The sequence below is a fragment of the Schistocerca serialis genome, chromosome 2 (assembly GCF_023864345.2).
Source record: "Schistocerca serialis cubense isolate TAMUIC-IGC-003099 chromosome 2, iqSchSeri2.2, whole genome shotgun sequence".
In the NCBI taxonomy this organism is placed as follows: Eukaryota; Metazoa; Arthropoda; class Insecta; order Orthoptera; family Acrididae; genus Schistocerca; species Schistocerca serialis.
The window spans coordinates 307437464-307464032 of record NC_064639.1 but is presented as its reverse complement, the minus strand read 5'-3'; the positions used below and the strand labels follow the sequence as shown (position 1 = coordinate 307464032).

Sequence of the window (26569 nt, the reverse complement as noted above, 5' to 3'; positions counted from 1 at the left end):
ATGGATGCAGACTTCGGTTCATTGGTAGGATACTTGAAAAAATAGTCATTCTAGAAAGGAGACTACTTACAGATATCTTGTGTGCTCCAGCTGAGAATATTGCTAAAGTGTGTAGGGTCCTTATCCGTAGGGCTAATGGGGATATTGAAAGTGTACAAACAAGTGTGTCTAGAATAGTCACAGGTTTGTTTGACTCACGGAATTCCATTATGGGTATATTGAAAATCTGGATTGGCTGGCAGACAGACGTAAGCTATGCCATAAAAGCCAACCCACAAAATTTAAAGAAACACTATTAAGAAAAGAATCAAAAGATACTCATCAGCCCCTTTACATACCGCATCGGTAGGGACCCGTATTACAGTAATTAGTGCAAGCGTAGAGACACTTAAACAGTCAGGCTTCTGCGCTCCGTAGAACAGGAAGGAACTCCAACATGCCTTAGCATGCTTAATACCCTCTGCCATATAGTTCTTAGTGGTTATCAGAGTATGAATGTAGATGTAGAACTAGATTTATGACAAGATACGAAATTAACATAGCTTCTAGCATACACCACTAACTCCGTATTGTGACATTCGTATCGATTCCAATGAACCCGTTGTTTCATAAACACGAACGATACATACAATTTTTAGGAAATAGTTTTCGATGTTGAGCCCCAGTCATGCAATATTTTTTAAAAAGAGAGAACAGACATTTGGCCGCCTGTTAGTATAGTCATCTTCGGAGCTATCTAGATTTCGGCTTTTATGCCGTTCTCAAGTACAATGCTAAAAGTTCCTGATCATTATTGTCATAGCTGTTAAGGCAAGCTGGCCGGAGTGGCCGAGCGGTTCTAGGCGCTACATCTGGAACCGCGCGACCGCTACGGTCGTAGGTTCGAAACCTGCCTCGGGCATGGATGTGTGTGATGTCCTTAGGTTAGTTAGGTTTAAGTAGTTCTAAGTTCTAGGGGACTGATGACCTCAGAAGTTAAGTCCCATAGTGCTCAGATCCATTTGAACCATTTTTTTTGTTAAGGCAAACCAGAGCAGGTAAACAATACTAACACATGTCTTTAAGATGAACTGTCAAATATTCAATCATCTAAAGGCTGCTCCACCAACGGACGAACATTTGAAACCGGTAGTAGAGGAGGCAACTGGTTTTCATATCTTTTGGTAATTTTCTCGGGATGTACAGGACATCTGCTACAGCCAATCACACATTTGGTTTACAGAGTTTCCTCCTGGCCGTGCATCTGTCACTGACGAAATTCGTGAATTGCGAGCAAAATCAGTTTTTATCCCAAAAAGAACATCGATTTCGTTCGCAACTTCTTAGAGCTCTTGCGGAGGCTTACCAAAAATGGACGACGGGGCAGTGTCGGAGGTACAAGCCCTCAACCGCACACAGTAAAGTGTCTTGCAGGGTGTGGGTGTAGGTGTATCAGCGTTGGTGGCCTGTCATGGTTTCTGTGTTTCTTTGACAGTTCATCTTAAAGACTTATGTTGGTCTTGTGTAGATCTTTCGGACGGCCTTAACAGATGTGACATAACAGTACAGCAACTTGTAGCATTGTACTTGAGAATGGCAAAAGCCGAAAGGTAGATAGCACGGAAGATTTATGCAGCAGTACAGTCAAATGACGGTTTACTCTTTAAAAAAATCGACTTGGAGCTGTAGTAGCACCAAACAGAAAAGACTGCAAATTGCGGCCTGCGCGGTACGGATGTAGTGTTTATCGTATTGCGTGTTTACGCAAACGCGCTTCAGATATGATACGGACGCTGGCGCCGTATTATTTTGCGATTATTTGTGCCGCCATTAAGAGCTACGCTGTATTTATCATTGGGCAGACACGTGTCCCTAATGATATACTGCCATTTGTCAGAAAGCAACAATTTTGTGAAAAAAGGCAGACCACTGGTTCCAGACTTCACTGCTGGTAGTAAATCATTGACTCCTCGAATATTGCAGTGCGTTGCACTGTGATGAAGCTTTTAATGCGACATTCAGATTGTTCGGTGTTGTCTATACGAAAATATCGTCGATGAATGATTCCTTACGGAGAAAGACTTACACAGCAGTTCTTCACAACGGCTATGATCCAACTGCTTGATTACACATACAGGGTCTCCGTATTTTATAACGAATGGCTGCTCTCCATAAATGTTGATAAATGCGAGACAACACCCATAAAAAGTGAAAAGTCTAAAAATTATTATATTTCAGAGTCGTTGTTCGTAAAAATTCTGGAGTGTTTCAGAAATATTCAAACATCTAAAGACTACAACTGAAATAAGTAGTAGCAGAGGGGAATGGTATCCATACATTTTTTGTGATATTTCTCTGGATGTGCAGGGCGTCTGCCACAACAGTCACACGTGAAGACTGTAGCACGACCTATTCTAGAATACTGCTATAGTGTTGAGAATCCGTATAAAGTCTACGCGGAGAAAGAAGTCATAGGAATCCCCAATTTTAGGGTCGAAACAGATCGCTATACCCGATTCAAAAGAGTGGTCAGTGCTGTTCGCGGAATTTAAACAGCAATTTATGAAATAAAAATGACATTGCTCTTACAAAAAATTAATAATCAGATATGAAGAACAGGTAAACTGTGTAATATTTCTGGGTCCTCCATCGCATATCTAACATTCGGATCGCGAAGATTAGGTTGGAATGGTGGTGTATGGAGCGCAATGGTTATAATGCAATGGGTTATCCCAACACCAAGCCTTTTTCAGCGGCCTGCGAAGTGTGTATGTAACCTTTAATGTTTTAATTCAGTATTAGTGGTGGTCTGTTAGACAGTCACGTCAGTTAAAATATCTAGGTGTAACGTTGCGAAGCAATATGAAACGAAACGAGCAAGGTCGATTGAAGCGAACTTCGGTTTATTGGGAAGTTTCTAAGAAAGTGTAGCTTATCTATAAAGGAGACCGCGCACAGAGATCCATTCTTCATTACTGCTCGAGTGTATAGGATCAGCAACAGTTCGGATAAAAGCGAGACGTCAAAGCAATGCAGAGGCGAGCTGCTAGATTTGTTACGACAGGTTCGATCAACAAGAATATGTTACGGAAAAGCTGCGTAAACACAAACGGGGAATCCCTGGAGAGAAGACAACGTCCTTTCCGTGAAAGTCTACTGAAAAAGTTTAGAGCTTTGGAATATTCAACAGACTACAGAATGATACTTCTACTATCAATGTACATTTAGCGCAAGGAACGCGAAGACAAGATAAATCAGGATTCGTACGGAAGCATATAGAAGTCGTTTTTCTTTCACTCTGTTTTCTAGTGGGAAAGGAAAGGAAGTAGTTAGTAGCCGAACAAGGTAGCCCCCACCCACCCTCCCTACGCACGAGAGATCAGAAATTAGTTCCGTATACGCGCTTTAAATTCGATAACGAGTCCTGTGACGTCATCTTCGAACTCGCTGTCCCTGTATGTGCTCGTATACTCGACTCTTGAACCTCCGCCGATGCCCAATTGTCATCTGACTCTGTTGTCGAATACAAGTAGACTCGACTCGCTCAGAAAGAAGTGTCACAAATTTCGCTTGACGTCCCATGCGATCGTATTTTCAGTTATAAGCGAAAGTGTCATAATGGTAAAATGCTGTCCGGAAGTCAAGAAATACTGAAGCTGCATGTTCAGCATTATATTATCTCCGACATATGTGTTACTAGAGTCGCCGTAACCGTAAATGCCTCGAAACTCTTAGTTTAACTTTGCTAACCAGTCATCAGCAAAGTCTGTTTACATGTGGTTTTCACAGTGCACGGCTAGTGGCGACAACACAAATGAGTCTTTGTGCGAAAGCTGTGGTATGCAGGATACTAAGATTAGCCCACAGTGCTGCAAACTCTAGGAGCAACAGTGGCTACAACCAGCCTGAGTTTCGACTCGAACTGAACTTGGACACTGATACGTGATTCCATGTCGTCTCATTTTTGTCGCAGAGGTCATCAATGTGTCAATCGTAATGACTGGTGAGAGGTGGCTTGCCAATCTCTCGGCCCTGCACGACTAGATATTTCCAGCGGTTGAGAGATCTGCAGAACGTGCCGGTCGGAGCAACCGTAGAACACCCAGCACGGGCAACACCTGGTATCGCGTTGTCTTGTTGAATGATAACATCACAGGTACCTCGAAGATGGGGCACAACCAAATATAACAGTCGCTGTCCAAATTACCGGTTACGCGAAGCAGGGTTGATCGTGTTGTTTACCCAATGGCACACCCACACCAAGGTCTGATGTTGGGTTCATTTTACTGCAACCTGGTACGTTTTTTCTCCTCGGAGCATCACTACACGGATATGTCAATCGTGATTCTGTTGTTGGGCGCACCACCGTCGGCGCGCATGACCGAGCGGGGTAGCTTGGTGGTTAGCACTCTGGACTCGCATTCGCGAGGAAGATTGTTCAAACTCGCCTCCGGTCATCCTGATTTAGGTTTTCCATGACTTACCTAAATCGTTTGAGGCAAATGCCGGGACACTTCCTTCTAAAGGGCACGGCCGCTTTCCTTCTCCATCCTTCCCAAATCCGGGACGTTGAACAATAATCTTCTCCGCCGGCGCGCATGGCTCTGCTTCTGCGTCAAGGAAAGCCGCAAGAGTGGTCGCCGTGCTGACAACCGTAGCTCTCCAGATATCATGGACTGGAAAATCGTGGCCTGGTCAGATGAGTCCCGATTTCAGTTGGTAAGAGCTGATGGTAGGGTTCGAGTGTGGCGGAGACCCCACGCAGCCAATTGAGTTCAAATTGTGAACAACGCACTGCATGCTGTTGGTGGCTCCACAATCGTGCAGATTGTGTTTATTTGTAATGGACTGGGCCCTCTGGACGTTCGGATACTTGAATACCATTTACAGCCATCAAAGGACGTCACCTTCCCAAACAATTACAGAATTCTTGTAGATGACAATGCTCCATGTCACCGAGCCACAATTGTTCGCACTTGGTTTGAAAAAAATTATGGACAATTTTGAACAATTTTAGAGAATGTTTTGGCCACCCAGATCGCCCGACATGAAAAGCCCATCGATCATTTATGGGACATAAACGAGAGGTGAGTTCGTGCACAAAATCCTGCAGTGATAGCACTTTCGCAGTTATGGACTGCTCCGGAGGCAATATTTCTGCCGCGTACTTCCAACAACTTGAGTCCATGCCACGTCGAGATGGTGCACTACGCCGGACAAAAGGAGGCCCGACACGATATTACGAGGTATCCCATAACTTTTATCACCTCAGTGTGATGTACTGCTTTCCTGCGAAGATCAAGTACCTGTACATGTTTGAAGTCATTTTTACAACAATCTACGTACTTTAACATATTAAGTATTCTTGAGAAAGCAAAGGACTTTTGCAGAGAGTCCCACTAAATAGTTACAGAAGTAACTGACAGAGCAATCGGAATCACCTAGCCGCTCCGCCCCCGGTAGCAGGAATCAACGATCAACTTGAACGGATGTCTCGTGACGTCCGCCCAGACGCAACGAACAATACCGAGCAAAATGAAGAAGAAGAAAAAGGTAGCTGTGTGGTGAGCGCGAGAGAAAGTCAATCCTAAGGGACGTGGTTCGATTCTCGGCTGGGTCGGAGATTTTCTGTGCTCAGAGACTGGGTGTCATTTCATCCCCATCGATGCGCAAGTCGCCGAAGTAGCGTCAAATCGAAAGCCTTGCACCCGACGAACGGTCTACCCGACGCCGGAGGCCCTAGTCACACGACGTTTACATTTACCTAGCCGCTGATACAGCATTATAGTGTTCGATGGCGTTCTGTCCTGACAACTGCTTCCGTTTGTTGAGTGTACTGAAACATACACTGGCCGTGATGATCCAGTGTGGAGAGCACTAGACTCTAGCTCTAGAAGTCCCGAGTTCAGTCCACCGGCCGCTATGGCCGAGCGGTTTAGGCACTTCAGTCCAGAACCGCGCGCCTGCTACGGTCGCAGGTTCGAATCCTGCCTCGGGCATGGATGTGTGTGATGTCCTTAGCTTAGTTAGGTTTAAGTAGTTCCAAGTTCTAGGGGACTGATGACCTCAGATGTTAAGTCCTATAGTGCTTGAGCCATCTGAACCATTTGAACCCGAGTGATTTTTCCATGATCCAGTCTCTCTATGTCGGCACCACGTCTATGCAGCCTGCTATCAACTGAATACCGCTGATATTTTTTATCCTGGGATAAAAGGCGGCCGGGGCGCTGGTCCCGCCAACCCTCCCCCTTCTAGTGCCGCAGTGAACAAAGTCAGCACTGTACCGACCAAAAGTCCGGTTACAGGTTGACACCACATACACAACGCAGAGGATATCTTCGATTTAACGAGATTGTACTAGCAAGACTCGACTCTAATAAACATCGTGCCAATGTAACGTTTGTTGCATGCCACCTTTAAATGGTTCAAATGGCTCTAAGCGCTATGGAACTTAACATCTGAGGTCATCAGTCCCCTAGACTAAGAACTATTTAAACCTAACTAACCTATGGACATCACACACATCCATGGCCGAGGTAGGATTCGAATCAGTGACCGTAGCAGCAGCCGCGGTTCCGGACTGAAGCACATAGAACCGCTCGGCCACAGCGGCCGGCCATGCCTCCTTCATAGTATTTGCAATTTTAATGACTAGCAGTGTAAGTGTAATGAGAAAAATGAAGAAGAAGAAGAAGAAGAACGCAAGGAGAGAATGGTTCAAAAGCAGAATGAGAGATAATCGAAACAATTAAGTAGAGCAGCAAGAAAAATTACAGCATTGGCTAAGATGATGTCTCGAGAAAAAGTCAGAGAAGAAATAGAAGAGAATTTTAAGGATGACGAGAAGATGTCGCATCGCATATTAGGTAACAGAAGAAATCAAGAATAAAAAATTCAAAAGTCATCAACAAAGAAAGTAAACCCATGTAGGACGAGGAAGTAGTTTTGAAAGTTCGGAAAGTATACTTCCAAAAACTACATGTAGGACATGGTGAAACAAACACACACGATGAGACAGAGAGAGACGTAAGAAATATCACCAACACAGAGGAAATAGAAAGAGAAGATCTGCAGATGTTGAATGTACAAGCAGTACTAGAAATGAAAAATGCGAAGCTCTTGGCGTTGATGACATCACAGGGGACATAATAAAAGCCGCAGGGCCTGTCAGAATTCAGTGACTGTATGGAATAATGATGATAGACATATGGAAAGATTACTGATGGCTGGATAAAGGAAATTATTGTACGTATCTTTAAGAAGGGTGGCAAGGGTCTTTGTGAGAATTACAGAGGACTAGCACAGCTGTGCCACTGCATGAAGATTGATGGAAATATAAGTTTATGGGAAGTCAGGAATAAGATAGCACTATAATTAAGGGAAGAAGAATAAGGATTTCCACATGGAGGATCAACTATAAATGCCACATTTACAGTCAGACAGATTGTGGAAAAGAAATGAGAATTTGGGAAAGACATCGTAGTTCCTTACATAGATTTAAAAAAGGCTTATGAGAATGTTAGAAGAGAAGTCATATGGTAAGGTCTGAATAGCTTAAATTGTCAATAGGAATGCAACTGAGAATAAAACATGTACAACAAATGCCTGGATCGTGTTATAACAGACGCACAGAGAGTTTCGGCAATGAAGTGTGCTCTCGACAGTGCTTTTTAATATAGTCGTGGACAGCATCTTGAGAAAAGTTGGCCAAGAGTAGATGGCAGTTGATATGAAAATCATAGCAAATGCATGGTAAGAAAATGAGCAGAAATTGCAAGAATTAAATTCTTGGCAGAGAGTAATTGAAGAAGCAGGAATGGAAATAAATTCAACAATAAATGAAGTAAAGGAAATCAGTAGGAAAATGAAAAAATGTAGATTGTAAGTGTTAATGGAAAAAATTGTTAAAGACGTAGATGCTTTCAAGTACCTAGGAAGTAAATTAACTAACTAAGGAAACATGAAGGATGTAATTCTAGAGAAAATAGAAAATAGTTGAAAATTTTATTACTGCGTATCGAAAATAATTAGAAATTACAAAATACCTACCACAGCAAATATCATGATATTCAAGTCATAATATCTTCCAGTTTTGGTCTATGTATCAGTGTGCTGGACGTTGACAAAGAAAGATCTGAACAGAGTATAGGCAACAGAGATGCATTTTCTAAGAGGTATCCTGGGTAAGGCGAGAAGGTACAGGTCATGGAATCAAACAATACGTAACACCCTCCAGATCAAGTCCCTAAAAACTACAGAGTGAAATAGGCTTAAGTGGTTTGGCAACATTAAAAGGACGGTACAAGAAGGACTCCCAATAAGAGTCCTAGAATGAACAGAAATTGGACGAAGATTACGAGCAAGACTGAAAGATCAGGCGAAGGGTGATGTGAACAGGAGAGGACTGATATAGGAGAATATCGGGAATGATAGACTGTGGGAGAAAACGGAAGCTTGGAAGAGGCTCTTCAAAATATCTACACAAGTAGGATAAGAAACGCAGGTCATACCCGATTTCAGGAAAGCTCGCAGGAGAGATGCACATACTTATAGATGGGCCCATACCGTTGACGTCAGTCTGTTGTAGAATTATAGAACGTGTTTTATGGTCAGGAAATATGACGGTAATCTCGTCTATAAAAATCAACGAGGGATCCGCAAACAGAGATCTTGCGAAACTCAACTCTCTCTATTCCTCCAGGAGACCCATAGAGCTATGCTTGATGCCATGTGCACCGACTTCAGAAATGCATTTCATTTGACACCGTTCCGCACTGCCGATTAGTGAAAAAATAGATTACCGAGTATGGGACCAGATTTGCTACTGTATTCTAGACTTTTTTGCAGACAGAACGTAGCCCTTAACGAAACAAAATTGACAGATGTAAAGATAATTTCCCGAGTAACCCAAGGAAGTGTGATAAGGCCGTTACTGTTTACAATGTATGTGGATGATCTGGTAGGAAGCGTCAGAAGCTCCTTAATACTGTCCGCAGATGATGCGGCTGTCTATAACAAAGCAATAATAACAGGAGACACTATCGATTTGCAGAACGACGTGCAGAGGATTGATTAATGACGCCGGCTCTGGCAGTTGACGCTGAATGTAAATAAATGTAATTTATTGCAGGCAGATAGGAAACGAAATCCATTACTGTACAGCGACAATATTGATGACAAATTTCTGAAACAGTATCTGCCGCAAGATCTTAGTAACTATCCAGAGCGACCTTAAATGGAACAACCACATAAAACAAACAGGAGGAAAAGCAGATGCCAAACTGAGATTTACAAGATGCATCATAAGGGAATGTAACTAGTTCACGAAGGAAGTGGCTTACAAGGCACTTGTTCAACCGGTTCTTGAGTACTGTTCGTCAGTCTAGGACAGTGGTCGTCAAACTGCGACTTGAATCAAATATTGGCGCCGCTCGCGGTTCTCGGCCGTATTTTGTAACAAGATGCATGTAAGAATTAAGAGCCAGTTCCAAAAACGTTACCTGAGTTTAATGGAGTCTCAGTAACAAAGGAAAATATTTACTAGAGGGTAATATTTTAAGATGTGGTTAATTTTAATTGATGTTGGTGGACTCGTTAAAGTTCGCTGTTTACCTCAGGGGAAGAGGGCTAAATATCGCTACAATTGCGGTGTTCAAAAAAATGTTCAAATGCGTGTGAAATCTTATGGGACTTAATTGCTAAGGTCATCAGTCCCTAAGCTTACAAACTACTTAACCTAAATTATCTTAAGGACAAACACACACAAAAACACACACACACACACACACACACACACACACACACACACGCCCGAGGGAGGACTCGACCTCCGCCGGGATCAGCCGCACAGTTTGCGGTGTTAGAGGGAGTCAGCTGGGTATTGTTTTATTGTTTGTCTTCCAGTACTGACTAATCACCGACGTGTGTCTCATACCGATCAGCTGCTGTGGTGAAAATTTAGATAAAGAAGTAACACGGATTCGATAATCGGACTGTAAAGGCGATTATCTTCAAAAGTAGTACTCACACTGATGATCCAAAACATTAGGATCATCTGCTTAACAGCTTGTTTGCCCGTCTTTGGAACTAAATGCATCACTGATTCTGCGTATCAAGGATCCGACAGTTTTCTGGTAGCTTTGTGAAGGTGTGTGACATTAGACGTCTACTCATAGGTCACGTAATTCGCTTAAATAACGGGCCGCTGATTTGCGTACGCGGTGATGGCGACCGATAACTACGCACATAGGTTCCATAGGATTTACGTCACGTGAGTATAGTGAGTTCACTATAGTGCTCCTGAGACCCATGTAGCATGGTTCTGGCTCAGAGACAGGGACAGTTATACTGCTAAATGATGACGTCGTCGTCGGGGAAGACATCAAGCATGAAGCTATGCAGGTGGCTCGCAACTGTCAGCGTGTCTTAGATTACAACCACAAGTCCCATGCAAGCGCAGGAGAGTGTCTCCCACAGCATAATACTGCTCCCACCAGTCTGCGGCCGTGGAGCTCTGCACGTTTCGAGCCGCCGTTCACCTCGATGCCGGAGTTTGTGTAGACGACCATCGACCTAGTGAATCGAAAATAGGATTCTCCCGAAGAGGCTACACGTTTCCATTGATCGACGTTCGAATCCTCTTGGTCCCGTGCCCACTGCAATCATAATAGACGATGTCATTGGGTGAATATGTGAACACTTACAAGGGGAGGCCGCCAATTGTGAAATTCAGATTCGATTCATACTGCGCATAATAAAAGCTCATGGCCAGAGGTGTAATGTGGCAAAGCACCAAGATGCACTTCTCAGCCGTTGTCGAGAAAATCGACAGTTAAAAGAAACCGTTGCGGTGAAATACTCTCTACGATTTACTATTTCGTTCAGCGTCGTGGCGCAGCGGTGAGCGCTCGGGTTCGTAATCCGAAGGTCGCCGGATCGAATCTCGCGCCATGCAACTTTTTTTTAGTATTTGTTTTTTGTAATTCAAATATATATATATATATATATATATATATATATATATATATATATATATATATATATATATAAAAGCAGATGTAAAACAAAATATCGTAGCTCGTATGTTTAGATGTAAATTGGTGAGTTTGCTCTCCGACCATATTCAAATTAAGATATTTTAGTGGTGGGCCGCACACACACACACACACACACACACACACACACACACACATATATATATATATATATATATATATATATATATATATAAATTCCCAGCAATCAGTTTCCAACAATTATGCATATAATAAGTTGTTGAAAGTCGTTTGTCGTGGAAAAACTGGCGACTTCGAACATGATAATGTTTTCCGCAAACGAAGTTGTATTTCACAAATGTTATTAATTGTCTTCATAATGTTTACACGTGTACTTAACGGAAGACGTAGAAACGATATTTCGAAACAAATACGTATAGTGTAAGTCAAACGTTCGAATTAGAGGCCCCACGATATATATATATATGAATTACAAAATACAAATACTAAAAAAAAGTTGCATGGCGCGAGATTCGATCCGGCGACCTTCGCATTACGAACCCGAACGCTTACCCCTGCGCCACGACGCTGTCGGAAATTATAAATCGTAGAGTATTTCACCATAACGATGTCTTTTAACTGTCGATTTTCTCGACAACGGTTGAGAAGTGCATCTTGGTGCTTTGCCACATTACACCTCTGGCCATGAGCTTTTATTATGCGCAGTATGAATCGAATCTGAATTTCACAATTGGCGGCCTCCCCTTGTTAGTGGTGGTCGGGTGCGGAGCTCCATGTTCAACAATATACGATGAATTCTGTGCGCCGAAACACTTGTGCGTGCACCAGCATTGTGTTCTTTCGACAGAGATGTCACAGATCACCATCTATCCTACTTTACAGGGCAGACAATTCTCCGAGCCCACGTTCTGTAAAGAATCGTGGACCTTCACCCATTTAGCGCCTAGTAGTAGTTTCACTGTCTTGTCCGCCTCCGTTAACTGAGTGGTCAGCGCGGCGGAATACCACGCTAAGGGGTCCGGGTTCAATTCCCGGCTGGGGCAGGAGATTTTCTCCGCTCAGGGACTGGGTGTTGTGTTGTCCTCATCATTTCATCCCCATCTTCGACACGCAAGTCGCTCAATGTGGCGTCGAATGCAATAAGTACTTGCCCTCGGCGGCTGAACTTCCACGAATGGGGGACTCGCGGCTCACAATACCGTAGCTCATTTTCATTTCCACTGTCCTACCTCTCTCCGCCGGCCGGAGTGGCCGTGCGGTTATAGGCGCTACAGTCTGGAACCGCGTGACCGCTACGGTCGCAGGTTCGAATCCTGCCTCGGGCATGGATGTGTGTGATGTCCTTAGGTTAGTTAGGTTTAAGTAGTTCTAAGTTCTAGGGGACTGATGACCACAGCAGTTAAGTCCCATAGTGCTCAGAGCCATTTGAACCATTTGAACCTCTCTCCGTAGATGTTCACGACAGTAGCATTTGAACATTCGACCAGCTTCGCCGCTTTCGGGATACTCGCTCACAGGCTCTGCGTAATAATAATCTGCCCTTTGTCAAAGTCGTTTATCTCAATGGATTTCCCCATTTGCATCCCTTTTCTTCACTAGGGCGATTCCCCGTCCGTATTTGCTCAGCTTACATGCTTTTGTTGCCGTGTAACCACCCGCAACGCCACCTGGCGCCCTCCAGCGTTTCTGTGGGCAGTGGTCATAATGTTTTGGCGTATCGGTGTATTTCTAGCAAATTAAATTAAACCTGTTGTAATACAACGTAATGTGTAGAAGAAAAGACATTTAAAATATTTAGTAAATATATATGATCGTATCTCACACTGAATTTGAATGTAAGAACAATTACTGTTATTAATCAGTTAGTCATCCGCTCACACAGACAATACAACAAAACTTCGTCAGGGAGTTACAGCGCCACAATTTTGGGGTCGCTGACGGCATTAGCAATCTAAATAGAGAACAGTCGATATGAAGTGTTCCGAATGCTGCTGACTCCTAACTATCAGTACTTGGGCGGGGACTCATAACGTACTAATTTATGTAGGTTATCGGTTAACAATAAGATCGGTACATATGCATCCCGAGATGTCACCACCCAATATCAGCATTGGTTCCTGAGCCAAAAGTTTGAGGACTACTGGCGTAGCATCATTGCTAGGTAGGACAGATAGAAGAGGTAAATAAGATCCAGCGTAGGGCGGCTCGTTTTGTCTACATCTACATGGTTACTCTACAATTTACACTTAAGCGCGTGGCAGAGGGTTCATCGAACTATTTTCATGCTACTTCTCTACCATTCCACTCTCGAATGGCGCGTGGGAAAAAGGAACACCTAAATCTTACCGTTCGAGCTCTGATTTCTCTTATTTTAATATGATGATCAATTCTCCCTACGTAGGTGGGTGTCAGCAAAATATTTTCGCATTCGGAAGAGAAAGTCGGTGATCGAAATTTCGTAAATAGGTCTCGCCGCAAAGAAAACCGCCTTTGTTTCAGTGACTGCCACCCCAACTCGCCTATCATATCAGTGACATTCACACGCGAAACGAGCTGCTCTTCTTTGCTCTTCTTCGTTGTCCTCCGTCAATCCTACCTGGTAAGGATCCCACACCGCGCAGCAATACTCCAGCATAGGACGGACAATGGTAATGTAGTCTCTCTTTAGTGGGTGTGTCGCATCTTCTAAGTGTTCTGCCAGCAAAGCTCAGTCTTTGTTTCGTCTTCCCCACAATATTATCTTGTGGTCTTTCCAATTTGCTCGAAAGTGTAATTCCTAGGTATTTCGACGATTTGACAGCCCTTAGATTTGTGCGATTTATCGTGTAGTTGACGTGAGAGCGTTGCAGAGATCATCAAAAAACTCCAATGACGGACGTTACAAGAGAGGCGTTCTGCGTCAGGGAGAGGCTTACTTTTGAAATTTCGAGAGAGCACTTTCCGGGGAGAGTCGAACAACATATTGATTCGTTCCACACAAATCTCGCGAATTGAGCACGACGAGACAATTTAAGAAATCTGGAGTTAAATCAGAGGCTTACCGACAATCATTCTACCCACGCGCTATTCGCGAGTGGAACAGAGAAGGGAGAATCAGTTAGTGCTACGAGAAGTAGCCTCAGGAACACACCGCTAGTTGGCTTGCGGAGAATGATGTAGATGCAGAAGAAGAAGATCATGATAACGAAAACGATGTGGGAATGCGGAGATACACTACTAGCCATTAAAATTGTTACACCAAGAAAAAAAGGAGATGATAAAAAGGTATTCATTGGACAGATATATCATACTAGAACTGACATGTCACTACATTTTCACACAATTTGGGTGCATAGATCCTGAGAAATAAGTACCCAGAACAACCACCTCCGGCCGTAATAACGGCCTTAATACGCCAGGGCATTGAGTCAAACAGAGCTTGGATGGCGTGTACAGGTACAGCTGCCCATGCAGCTTCAACACGATACCACAGTTCATCAAGAGTAGTGACTGGCGTACTGTGACGAGCCAGTTGCTCGGCCACCATTGACCAGACGTTTTTGATTGGTGAGAGATCTAGAGAATGTGCTGGCCAGGGCAGCAGTCGAATATTTTCTGTATCCAGAAAGGTCCGTACAGGACCTGCAACATGCGGTCGTGCCTTATCCTGCTGCAATGTAGGGGTCGCAGGGACCGAACGAAGGGTAGAGCCACAGGTCGTAATACATCTGAAATGTAACGTCCACTGTTCAAAGTGCCGTCAGTGCGAACAAGAGGTGACCGAGACGTGTAACCGATAGCACCCCATACCATCACGCCGGGTGATAGCCAGTATGGCGATGACGAATACACGCTTCCAACGTGCGTTCACCGCGACGTCGCCAAACACGGATGCGACCATTATGATGCTGTAGAGAGAACCTGGATTCGTCCATAAAAGTGACGTTTTGCCATTCGTGCACCCAGGTTCGTCGTTGAGTACACCATTGCAGGCGCTGCTGTCTGTGATGCAGCGTCAAGTGTAACCGCAGCCATGGTCTCAGAGCTGATTATCCATCCTGCTGCAAACGTCGTCGAACTGTTCGTGCAGATGGTTGTTATCTTGTAAACGTCCCGATCTGTTTGACTCAGAGACCGAGACGTGCCTGCACGATCCGTTACAGCCATGCGGATAAAATGTCTGTTATCTCGAGTGGTAGTGATACGAGGCCGTTGGTATCCAGCATGGCGTTCCGTATTGCCCTCTGAACCCACCAATTCCATATTCTGCTAACAGTCATTGGATCTCGACCAACGCGAGGAGCAATGTCTCGATACGATAAACCGCAATCGCGACAGGCAACAATCCGACCTTTATCAAAGTCGGAAACGTGATGGTACGCATTTCTCCTCCTTACTCGAGGCATCACAACAACGTTTCGCCAGGCAACGCCGGTCAACTGATGTTTGTGTATGAGAAATCGGTTGGAAACTTTCCTCATGTCAGCACGTTGCAGGTGTGGCCACCGGCGCCAACCTCGTGTGAATGCTCTGGAAAGCTAATCATTTGCATATCACAGCATCTTCTTCCTGTCGGTTAAATTTCGCGTCTGTAGCACGTCATCTTCGTGGTGTAGCAATTTTAATGGCCAGTAGTGTAAAATTCGTTCGCACGTCACTTGCGAACCGACACGGACCGTACACGAAGGCCGCGACCTACCTGTCGGTGGGCAGCTGGGTCGGACCACAGGCGCTGGTGGACACCGCGACCGCGGCTGACCGGATGCGCCGCGACGACTGGCAATTGGCCGCCGGGCCCCGCGCCGTCTCCCGCCTGCCGCAGCCTCAGCCTCGAGCTCCCATCTGCGCGCCACGCAATGCGAGACGTCGCCGCATTGTGCCGCCAGCTACCGTCACGTCCCGAACGGAAAATAACAACTGCTGAAGAGCACGGATTCGGGCTTATTTCTACTCCCCAGTGTTAACGGAAGTCCTTCAACTTCTTTTCTTCTTCTTATGTCGTTATGGCCTCTGTACCACCAAAGGTAGGACTTTCGTGAACTGCATTTTCTTCTTTTCCTCCCACAACCACTCCATCCTATTTCTTGTCTCCTGCTCTTCTTCTTCTTCTTCTTCTTCTCCTCCTCCTCCTCCTCCTCCTCCTCCTCCCCCTTCTGAGATGTTCGGTATCCTCGTCTCTTGTCTGCTCCACTGTGACACACTATCCTTTTCTTGTATCCTTCTCTGTCGTCGATTTCTGTCGCGATGGCCGGTGTTTACTTGATTCTCAGTGGGAGACTGAATGGTTGCAGGTGTCAACAACAAACTGCGGTCGCTCAAATCGACCACCAAGGCTTGGAGGACTTCGTGTCAGCCTCGACGCTGGAAGGAGGTTTTGCTTACCAGACTGCGCATCGGGCATAGCCTTTTCACACATGGCTTCCTCCTCCCGCGGGAGGATCCACCATTCTGTGGCGTTCCGCTTTCGGTTCAGCATATTGTGGCTACGTGTGTTCTGTATACTGATATTAGGGCAGGCCTCGGTCTCGCTGGAGATCTGCCCACCATCCTCGCAGATACCGATACCAATGTTAAGAGTGTTGAAATTTTGTGAACTATCAGGCCTCGTCCCTAAACAGGTGGGGAACGGCGGGAGACTGTAGAACGTTATAAGCTTTTCCGCATGTGGGGACAGCCTCTGTCCCCACCCATGAGATTTCATGTTGACTTTTCCTCAGGGCGCTGATGATCATGATGTCGAGCACCCTCTCAACCCAAATCCATCATTATCATTATCTGTACTTGATTCTCCAGTCTTCCTTCCGTTCCACCTTGGTCCCCAATTGCGATAATTCCTTCATGAGTTCAACACTTGGTTCCTGTCCTTCCTCCTGACCTCCCTGTTCTTCCCATACTCTTTTCATCATTATATCTATCCTGGGTGTTTCAAAATGAATATACGGGTTTTAAGGCTTTGTAGCACATATTACGTTCACCTTACTATCATAAATAATACACCAAATGAAAGAGAAACACACAGTTTTTCTTAAAATTATTCAGTGTGAACACCGATCACACATAGAGTGATAGGCGAGTTGTTCCGAAACCTTGACCAATGTGTCAGGAGTAATTGTTGCAATAACACTGTTTCTATAGTCGAATAGATCATCTGATATCGGAGGTATATACACATGATCGTGTCATCTCTTGTGTGAACGTGGAGGTCGTGCATAAAATGCTGTGTCAACCGGCCCCATGCGCCCAATCCACTGGTCGGATACAACGTCGTTTAACCAGTCGCGTACTGAGTTATGCCAGTGAGGCGGCGCACCGTCTTGCTACCAAATAAAAATGTGTTTTTCAGCTTTTTCCCATTGAGGCACGGGCCATAGCTGTAGCACATCAAGATAAGAAACATCAGTTACAGTTGATTCACCGAAAAAGAAAGGCCCATAAACGTTCCGCTGGGTTATTTCTTGGGGCTAAGCGTGAAAGGGTCGCACTCGTTAAACACGTTTTTCGCCGGCCGCGGTGGTCTAGCGATTCAGGCGCTCAGTCCGGAACCGCGCGACTACTACGGTCGCAGGTTCGAATCCTGCCTCGGGCATGGATGTGTGTGATGTCCTTAGGTTAGTTAGGTTTAAGTAGTTCTAAGTTCTAGGGGACTGATGACCACAGATGTTAAGTCCCATAGTGCTCAGAGCCATTTGAACCATTTGAACCAAACACGTTTTTCAGTAACTCTTTGTCATTCCATACTCTTCCCATTGCGCACAGGTATAGAAACAAAACTGTTTGAGTTGCTCTTTCATTTGGTGTATTATTTACAACTGTAAGTTGAACGTAATAAAGGCTACAACGCTTTAAAACCGTTATGTTCCTTTTGAAACACCCTGTATTTATCCTCATCACATGTACCGTAAATCTTACTTTCCACATTCCAGTTCCTCCTAGCATTCTTATGCCTCGGTACACTTCTTCCCTAGTGTTGTAACTGCGACCAGGACGGTCGCGGGGTCGCAATGACGGAAAGCGCGGCGGAACCCGCGGAGAGGCCCGCAAACAACAACAACAACAACAACGGGAGAGGACGGACACGACCAACGAAGGACAGAACGAATACAACAAGATCGAACAACGGAGTCACAAGGAAACAAACACGCACACTAGTACACAGAACAAGGAAGTAAGCCGTCTAGCGCGAAGCGAGGTGTCAACCGACGTACGCCGCTATTGTCCGCTGCAACCACGTGTTCCGCTGTGGCGCCCTCACACTAAAAGCGGGCCAGGAGGCGCGCGCCGCCACAGCTTACGGCGCGATGGTACAGAGACCTCTATGGGTCTTCGACGTCCATGACATCTGGCGGGGATTCAGACCTAGGCCTTCACATCTCTTTTAGGGCCCGGTATTTTCCTCAGTGCTTTTCTCTTTCTACTTACTCTGCACCATTTCATCCAATTTTATCTTCAGTAGCATATACACGGTCCAGTCACATTCATGTGACTACGCTTATGTTCCACGCCGACGTGCAATAACCACTAACAGATGGCAGGTGGCAGCACTAGTAGCGGAGGGTATATAAAGCGTGTCAGAAGGATGCGGAAAACAGTACAGTCGTTGTCGAAATGCGAAAAGAAGAGCCATTGGCTTGACGTCCGGAAGGCCATGATCATTGGATTTCGAACAAAGGGTGGAAGCATTTCCGAAACGGATAGCTTTGTAAACTGTTTGTGTGCCGCCGTAGTTCATGTACTGTACACCGTACGTGGCAAAATAGCGCTATCTATAATCAATGACGGGGCAACTGTGGTACACACGAACCACAGGCGACAGTGATGAAAGACGTCTGCAGAGATGTGTGAGGGCGAATAGACGTGAAATTGTTGAGCAACTTACCGGCCAGATGAACCTAGGGGCTATCAACAGTCTCCTCAACTGCCTTTCAGCGGACGTTCCTCCATATGGGCCTCTGCAGCAGGTGCCTGGTACATGCTCCTTTGCTGAGTTGCGACAAGTGGCTTTTTCAGACGAATTGCGTTTTATACTCCATCGGACGAATGGCCGTTCGATTGTCGGAAAGATCAGGGCCAGAAGAGGGAGCGTTATGGTATGGGGAATGCTTTCGTGGCATTCACTGAGTAATCTAGTCATTCTGGAAGGCACAGTGGATCAACAGAAGTATTCATCTATCCTGTCCACCCCTAGATGCTAAGTATGATAGCATCTACGAGTAGACAATGGAATGTGTCACACAGCTCGCAGTGTTTCTGGATGTGAAACCTGGTAGTCAAGGGAAGGCAGTATTCGGTTATGATTGTGGACGGGTCCGTGATCAGTTACTACTACTGGTTGCCTCTTACAGTTACTACTACTGGTTGCCTCTTACAGTTACACACAATTTATTTTAAACCAATAATTCGAGACTCAACAATAAATAAAAAACACACGTTATTAATAAAGGAATAAGCAATTGCGTAAATAAGTGTTTTCAGTGAGTTACAATTTAGCAAATCACCATTAAATACAGATACAACAGATATTTTAAAAGCAAGCCACTGTGATCGGGGCAGAAGGCCTTACACGCCAAGAGTGGCAACAAATTAAGAATTGTTTAAGAACTCGCTGCAATTTACAACTTATAGGTATTGAAATAGGTACTAAGGTATGTCGCCACAAACACAGCAGAAGGCATCAGACGCCAGGAATGGTAGTAAATAAGGTTTTAAGGCTTACTGCTAAAATACAAATACCAAATTAGAATTTTAAGGCAAATGACCACAATCATGGCTGAAGGCCTTACATGCCAGGTATGGCAATAATATTAAAAAAATTTTGAAATCTGCTGTAAAACACCAAATACAATAGCAAAAGTTAATAAAAGAAACAAGCAACTGATCCAGACGGTGCCGCAGAAATCGTTCTCTGAGAAGGTCCGGCAACAAACACTTTCGCGAGCGATGAGATAGGCAGCCAAGAGTTGCATTCACTTCACAAGATGGTAACTCAGAATAGTGGCAGCCTGACGAATGACTAGTGATAATCTTTCTGAAGCTACCTGACGTCCGATAAACCAAATGCAACGATGGAACAATACGCCAAAGCCGGAACCAGGGGTCTGCACTACGTCCTCAGAATACTGTGTTTAGAGCGCCCGGAACGAGAAAGGAATCACTACCACCAGAGTACAAGAATCACCAACCGGCCTACAATCAAGGAAGCTGTCAAAACTACACGCCTTACCGGACAGCAGCGGCAAGGCGAGGAAACGTACTCTGTTATTACATACACTAACCCCCAGGGCAGGTAACTGCGGCGTTAGCGGCCACCAGCCAAGAAAAATTACCGCTGGTTGAACTTAACAAATTGTAAGCAGTTGAACTCAGTAATAGTAATAAGAAGTCGAGGAAAGCTAATCAGATCCGCCTTCCCCAAGCACTCCGCTCGTTGCTCTTCGCCTCAGCGACACTACGAGCAGCAACACGAACCCAAGTCACTGGAGAATCGCTAGATATTACAATGGTGGAGGTTTCTCTACTTGGATTGAAATGCACTCATCTTAAAGCTTGCTGGTTCCGGTTTACGACGAGGTCGTGCACCCACGTGACCACAGCCCTTCCATCCTGCAGTCCATGTGTGCCGGCAGCAGTCCCGGCGTGTTCTTGCACTGGGCGGACCTGGCTCCTCCTGAGTCCCCAACCGAACTCGCACACTCACACGACCCGGAAAAACAACGACGTCGCCTCAAAGATAGGGCAACAGTTACTACATACTGATAACCGCCCCTGCTGCCACTAGCGAACAGGCAACGCTTGCGAAGTCGAGTGGCGTCAGTCAACACGAGAAGAAGACAAACAACCGCAACCATGCCAACTAAGCGTTACCGTCTGACCTGCAACAGAGGCCAGAAACCTACAAACAGTACCAACGCGAGCCGCAGCACGGCTTAGGACGGTTGACTAGGATGTGTTTACAGTAATTCTTTGTTCACCACATTCTCTGGATTTAAATCCAGTTGCGGATCTGTAGCATTCGCCTTGATAGGGGTGTTTGTACCATGGATTCTCAAACGAGAAACCAAGTGCAGCTAGCCGCAACACTGGAGTCAGCATGGCTACATGTCCTTGTCGGTACTTTTCCAGAACTTCGCTGACTCTCTGTCCGCACGTCCGCGTGCAAGAGGTGGCTGTTCAGGATTTTGTCAGGTGGTTATATTAATATAACTGGACAGTCTATTAGCGCATTCCTCAACGTTTCTCTGTTGTCTGGATCTGTAGAAATCTTCTTTTAATTGTATTCACTGTCTTCTAAAAAGTATCCACACAAACCTGTGTAATGCGAAATTGATCAACAGATGTCACTCGAGGCAGACCCGCCAGTATGAAAGGAGGTGGAGGGTACTGTGTTGTCATCAGAGGAACAGAATGGGTCTGTCAAAAGAGCACTGTAACTTCGGCCAAGGACTAGTCATCGGATGTCACTAGAGTAACAGATCCATCAGTGACATTTCAACCCTTCTAAAACTGCGCATATCCACTGTTGATGTGACTGTGGACTGGAGACGAAAAGGAAAATTCATAGCTGTACTGCGCACAGTAGAGGAACAGTTCGGAAATGAAGAGTCTTTGTATCAGTCTGACAATGCTCCCTGTCAGAAAGCGGCATTAGGGAGGCAATGGTTTATGTATAGGACTTTCCTGAAATGGACTGGCCTGCCCAGAGTCCCGACCTGAACCCAGTGGAACACCTTTGGGATTATTTCGAAAGTCGATTTCGCTCCAGACCCCAGCATCAAACATCACCACCTTCTCCGGTTTTTGCTCTTGAGGAAGACATGAAGACACTTCAGTGATAGGGAAGGGTTCTCAGCAGAGCTCAAACCGTAATAAAGGCGAAGGATGGACGCGCCGCAAATTAATGTCCATTAATAGGTGCCCGGATACTTGGTGGTGGTAAGGTCCTAAGGGACTCAATTGCTGAGGTCATCGATCCCTAAGCTTACACACTACTTAATCTAACTTAAACTAACTACGCTAAGGACAAAACACAAGCACACGCACACGCACGTGCCAGAGAGAGGACTCGAACTTCCGACGGAGGGAGCCGCGCGAACCGTGACAAGGTGCCTGTGACCACGCGGCCACCCCGCGCGGCCCCGCATACTTCTGGTCAGATTGTGCACATCTCGGATAATACAGAAAGCTAGCGTCTTCATCGCTCTAGCATTCACACATTCGCTCCTGTTTCTTTCTGTTACATATTCTCCCAGGTACTTCAATACGTCCACATGGCGTTTTCCAATCCCCAGTGGTATAAAACATCTTTGTATTGTTGTAGGCGATCGTCAGTCCCACCTTTTTGTCTATCTTGCTTTGTTGAGTCTTCTTCGGTCCCACTGTCGCTTTGTGGTCCTCAAGGACTAGGCAGCCCACTTGGACCCTATTGTCCTTTTTGCCTCATATGCGTCTTTTGTATTCCCATTTTCTCATTTATTGCTCTGAATTTTGTGGTCATTTCGTCCAGCGCTATTTTGAATAGAACAGTTGATAATCCGTCTCGCTCTTTGACACCGGTCTTGACCTCAAACTCTTCCGATAGTGCTCCTCTAAATCTCAGCAACGCCTTTCCGTCTGTCAAAATTTCAGTTATTAGTACTCGTGTAGGGCCGTGTAATTCTCTGTTATTTAGGATCCTTCCAAGAGTCTGTCTATCGATGGACTCCTATCCCTTCGTGAAGTCCACGAAGTCATTTTGTTTCTTAAAGTCCCGCATTCTATGATTGTTTCGATATAAATGTACACTAACGGAAAAAAGACACAGAAAATAATTAATATAGAAAATGGAATATCGGGAATACATTTGATCCCTGCGAAACCATACCTTTCAGCAGGATAATGCACGACGGCATCTTGCAGGTCCTGTACGGGCCTTTCTGGATACAGAGAATGCAGAGCAACTGTGCGATCCATTCTCGAGTATTGCTCAAGTATTTGCGATACCTACCGGGTAGGATTAAAGTAAGACATCGAAGCAATTCAGAAGCAGTACTCGAGAGCGAGTCGCACAGCAGTTCTGCAGGAGGTATCCTTCATAATAAGCTAAACTTTCCTAGAATTCTCCCAATAAATCGAAGTCGCCAAACTTTGCAACGTAAAGTCTAGATCTTTAATCGACACTAATACCGCATTCGAACATAGCATTTTCTTATTCATCTCTATTAACTTTCATTTTTAGCTATTCATTACATCAAGTAGAAAATCTATCAAAGTCCTCCTGTATTGCCGGCCGGGGTGGCCGAGCTGTTCTAGGCGCTACGTTCTGGAACCGCGAGACCGCTACGGTCGCAGGTTCGAATCCTGCCTCGGCCATGGATCTGTGTCCTTAGGTTAGTTAGGTTTAAGTACTTCTAAGTTCTAGGGGACTGATGACCTCAGAAGTTAAGTCCCATAGGGCTCAGAGCCATTTGAACCATTTTTCCTCCTGTATTCTCCTACAGTTATTCAAAGAAGACGTCGTCTAGTACACTATAGCGTCATCAGCTAACAGTCGCAGGGTGCCGCTTACCCGAACCGGCAGATCGTTTATGTATATAGAAAACAAGTGAGGTCCTATCACACTTCGGACGATACCTTAGTCTCCGATGAACACTGGACGTCGAGGACAATGTACTGAATTTTCTTACTTAAAAAAGTTAGAGCCAGCCACATATCTGAGAACCAATCTGCATGCTCGTCTCTTCGTTAATAGTTGCAGTGTAGGATAGTGTCAATCGCTTTTCGAAAATACAGGAACTTAGTTGTATGTAACTAAGAGCTCTGTAAGGTGATGATTAGTGAGACAGGCGCAGATGACATGCATAGAGGAAGGCAAGATATGTCGATACTGAAGCCGTTACAGGTGGTTAAATCTTTCTCTTAGACAAATACGTGGGGAGAAAAAAAATGGCTCAAATGGCTCTGAGCACTATGGGACTTAACATCTGAGGTCATCAGTCCCCTAGATCTTAGAACTACTTAAACCTAACCAAACTAAGGACATCACACACATCCATGCCCGAGGCAGGATTCGAACCTGCGACCGTAGCGGTCGCGCGGTTCCAGACTGAAGCGCCTAGAACCGCTCGGCCACACCGGCCGGCATACGTGGCGAGAATCTGACCGTATTGTTATAAGAGAACAGTCCCAGCATTTGTCTGAAATTATAGGAGACACGGAGAACCTAAAACTGGATGACAAGGCGGTTGTTTGAAACCCACTCATCCCATAAACCTACCGAGTCACTGGATAATAACCGTTTCACTGGTTCTCTCTAAAACAGGAATGCCTTATGGGCACTTTACATCAAGTGATATGGCAGATCAAAATTTTCGGCCCAGTGATAGTCTCATTGGGTTCTTGTGGAAAGCTTCATACTGGTACTTAGGAAAAGATCTAAATGTTTTAGGCTATTTTGGTACGATTATCGTCCACAAAATTGTCAAGGGATATGATGATTCGTATCGTATACTGGGTGGTCCATTGATCGTGACCGGGCCAAATATCTCACGAAATAAGCGTCAAACGAAAAAACTACAAAGAACGAAACTTCTCTAGCTTGAAGGGGGAAACCAGATGGCGCTATGGTTGGCCCGCTAGATGGCGCTGCCATAGGTCAAACGGATATCAACTGCGTAATTGAAATAGAAACCCCCATTTTTATTATATATTCCTGTAGTACGTAAAGAAATATGAATGTTTTAGTTGGACCACTTTTTTCGCTGTGTAATAGATGGCGCTGTAGTAGTCACAAACATATGGCTCACAATTTTCGACGAACAGCTGGTAACAGGTAGGTTTTTTTTTAAATTAAAATTCAGAACGTAGGTACGTTTGAACATTTTATTTCGTTTGTTCCAATGTGATACATGTACCTTTGTGAACTTATCATTTCTGAGAACACATGCTGTTACAGCGTGATTACCTGTAAATACCACATTAATGAAATAAATCCTCAAAATGATGTCCGTCAACCTCACTGCATTTGGCAATACGTGTAGCGACATTCCTCTCAAGAGCGAGTAGTTAGACTTCCGTAATGTTCGCACATGCATTGACAATGCGCTGACGCATGTTGTCAGGCGTTGTCGGTGGACCACGATAGCAAATATCCTTCAACTTTCCCCACAGAAAGAACGGGGACGTCAGATCCGGTGAACGTGCGGGCCATGGTATGGTGATTCGACGACCAATCCACCTGTCATGAAATATGCTCTTCAATACCGCTTCAACCGCACGCGAGCTATGTGCCGGACATCCACCATGTTGTAAGTACACCGCCATTCTGTCATACAGTGAAACATCTTGTAGTAACATCGGTAGAACATTACGTAGGAAATCAGCATACATTGTACCATTTAGATTTCCATCGATAAAATGGGGGCCAATTATCCTTCCTCCCATAACGCCGCATCATACATTAACCCGCCAAGGTCGCAGATGTTCCACTTTTCGTAGCAATCGTGGATTTTCCGTTGCCCAATAGTGCATATTATGCTGGATTTCGTTACCGCTGTTGGTGAATGACGCTTCGTCGCTAAATAGAACGCGTGCAAGAAATCTGTCATCGTCCCGTAATTTCTCTAGTGCCCAGTGGCAGAGCTGTTCAAAGTCGTCGCCATGCAATTCCTGGTGCATAGAAGTATGGTTCGGGTGCAATCGATGTTGATGTAGCATTCTCAACACCGACGTTTTTTAAATTCCCGATTCTCGCGCAATTTGTCTGCTACTGATGTGCGGATTAGCCGCGACAGCAGCTAAAACACCTACTTGGGCATCATCATTTGTTGCAGATCGTGGTTCACGTTTGACATGTGGCTAAACACTTCCTGTTTCCTTAAATAGCATAACTATCCGGTGAACGGTCCGGACACCTGGATGATGTCGTCCAGGATACCGAGCAGCATACATAGGACACGCCCGTTGGGCATTTTGATCACAATAGCCATACATCAACACGATATCGATCTTTTCCGCAATTGGTAAACGGTCCATTTTAACACGGGTAATGTATCACGAAGGATATACCGTCCGCACTGGCGGAATGTTACGTGATACCACGTACTTATACGTTTGTGACTATTACAGCGCCATCTATCACAAAGCGAAAACAGTTGTCCAACTAAAACATTCATATTTCTTTACCTACTACATGAATATGTAATAAAAAATGGGGGTTCCTATTTAGAAAAAACGCGGTCCATATCCGTTTGACCTATGGAAGCGCCACCTAGAGGACCAACCATAGCGCCATTTGGTTTCCCCCTTCAAGGTAGACGAGTTTCGTTCTTTGTAGTTTTTTCGTTTGATGCTTATTTCGTGAGATATTTGACCCAGACACTATCAATGGACCACCGTGTATATTCAAACTGAAACAAAACTAATATTAAAACAACTGCAATCCCAACCATTTTTAAAAGTTGACTGATTCGTAGCGAAATGATTATACATCAACTACCTTTCGGCAGTTTCAATAAAAATGAATCATAATTGAAACAAGTGTTACTGAAACGTGCTGCATGCAGTCTAGGACATAAATATTTAAATGTATTATTGCAGTACAGACATTACGAATTGTAGAAAAG

At 44.9% G+C, this 26569-nt stretch overlaps 1 protein-coding gene across 6 annotated transcripts in view; it reads right to left on the bottom strand.

The window, feature by feature from the left end:
- Nucleotides 1–26569, bottom strand: part of LOC126457087 (uncharacterized) — a 763934-nt gene that overhangs the window by 332728 nt on the left and 404637 nt on the right. Inside the window, exon 1 of one of the 6 annotated variants that reach the window (XM_050093112.1) lies at nt 15673–15989. The exons of the other annotated variants lie outside the window; for them this stretch is intronic. The gene's annotated coding sequence lies outside the window, so the exon portion shown is untranslated. Of the gene's footprint in view, nt 1–15672; nt 15990–26569 lie in introns of those variants that run through there. 6 annotated transcript variants of the gene reach the window in all.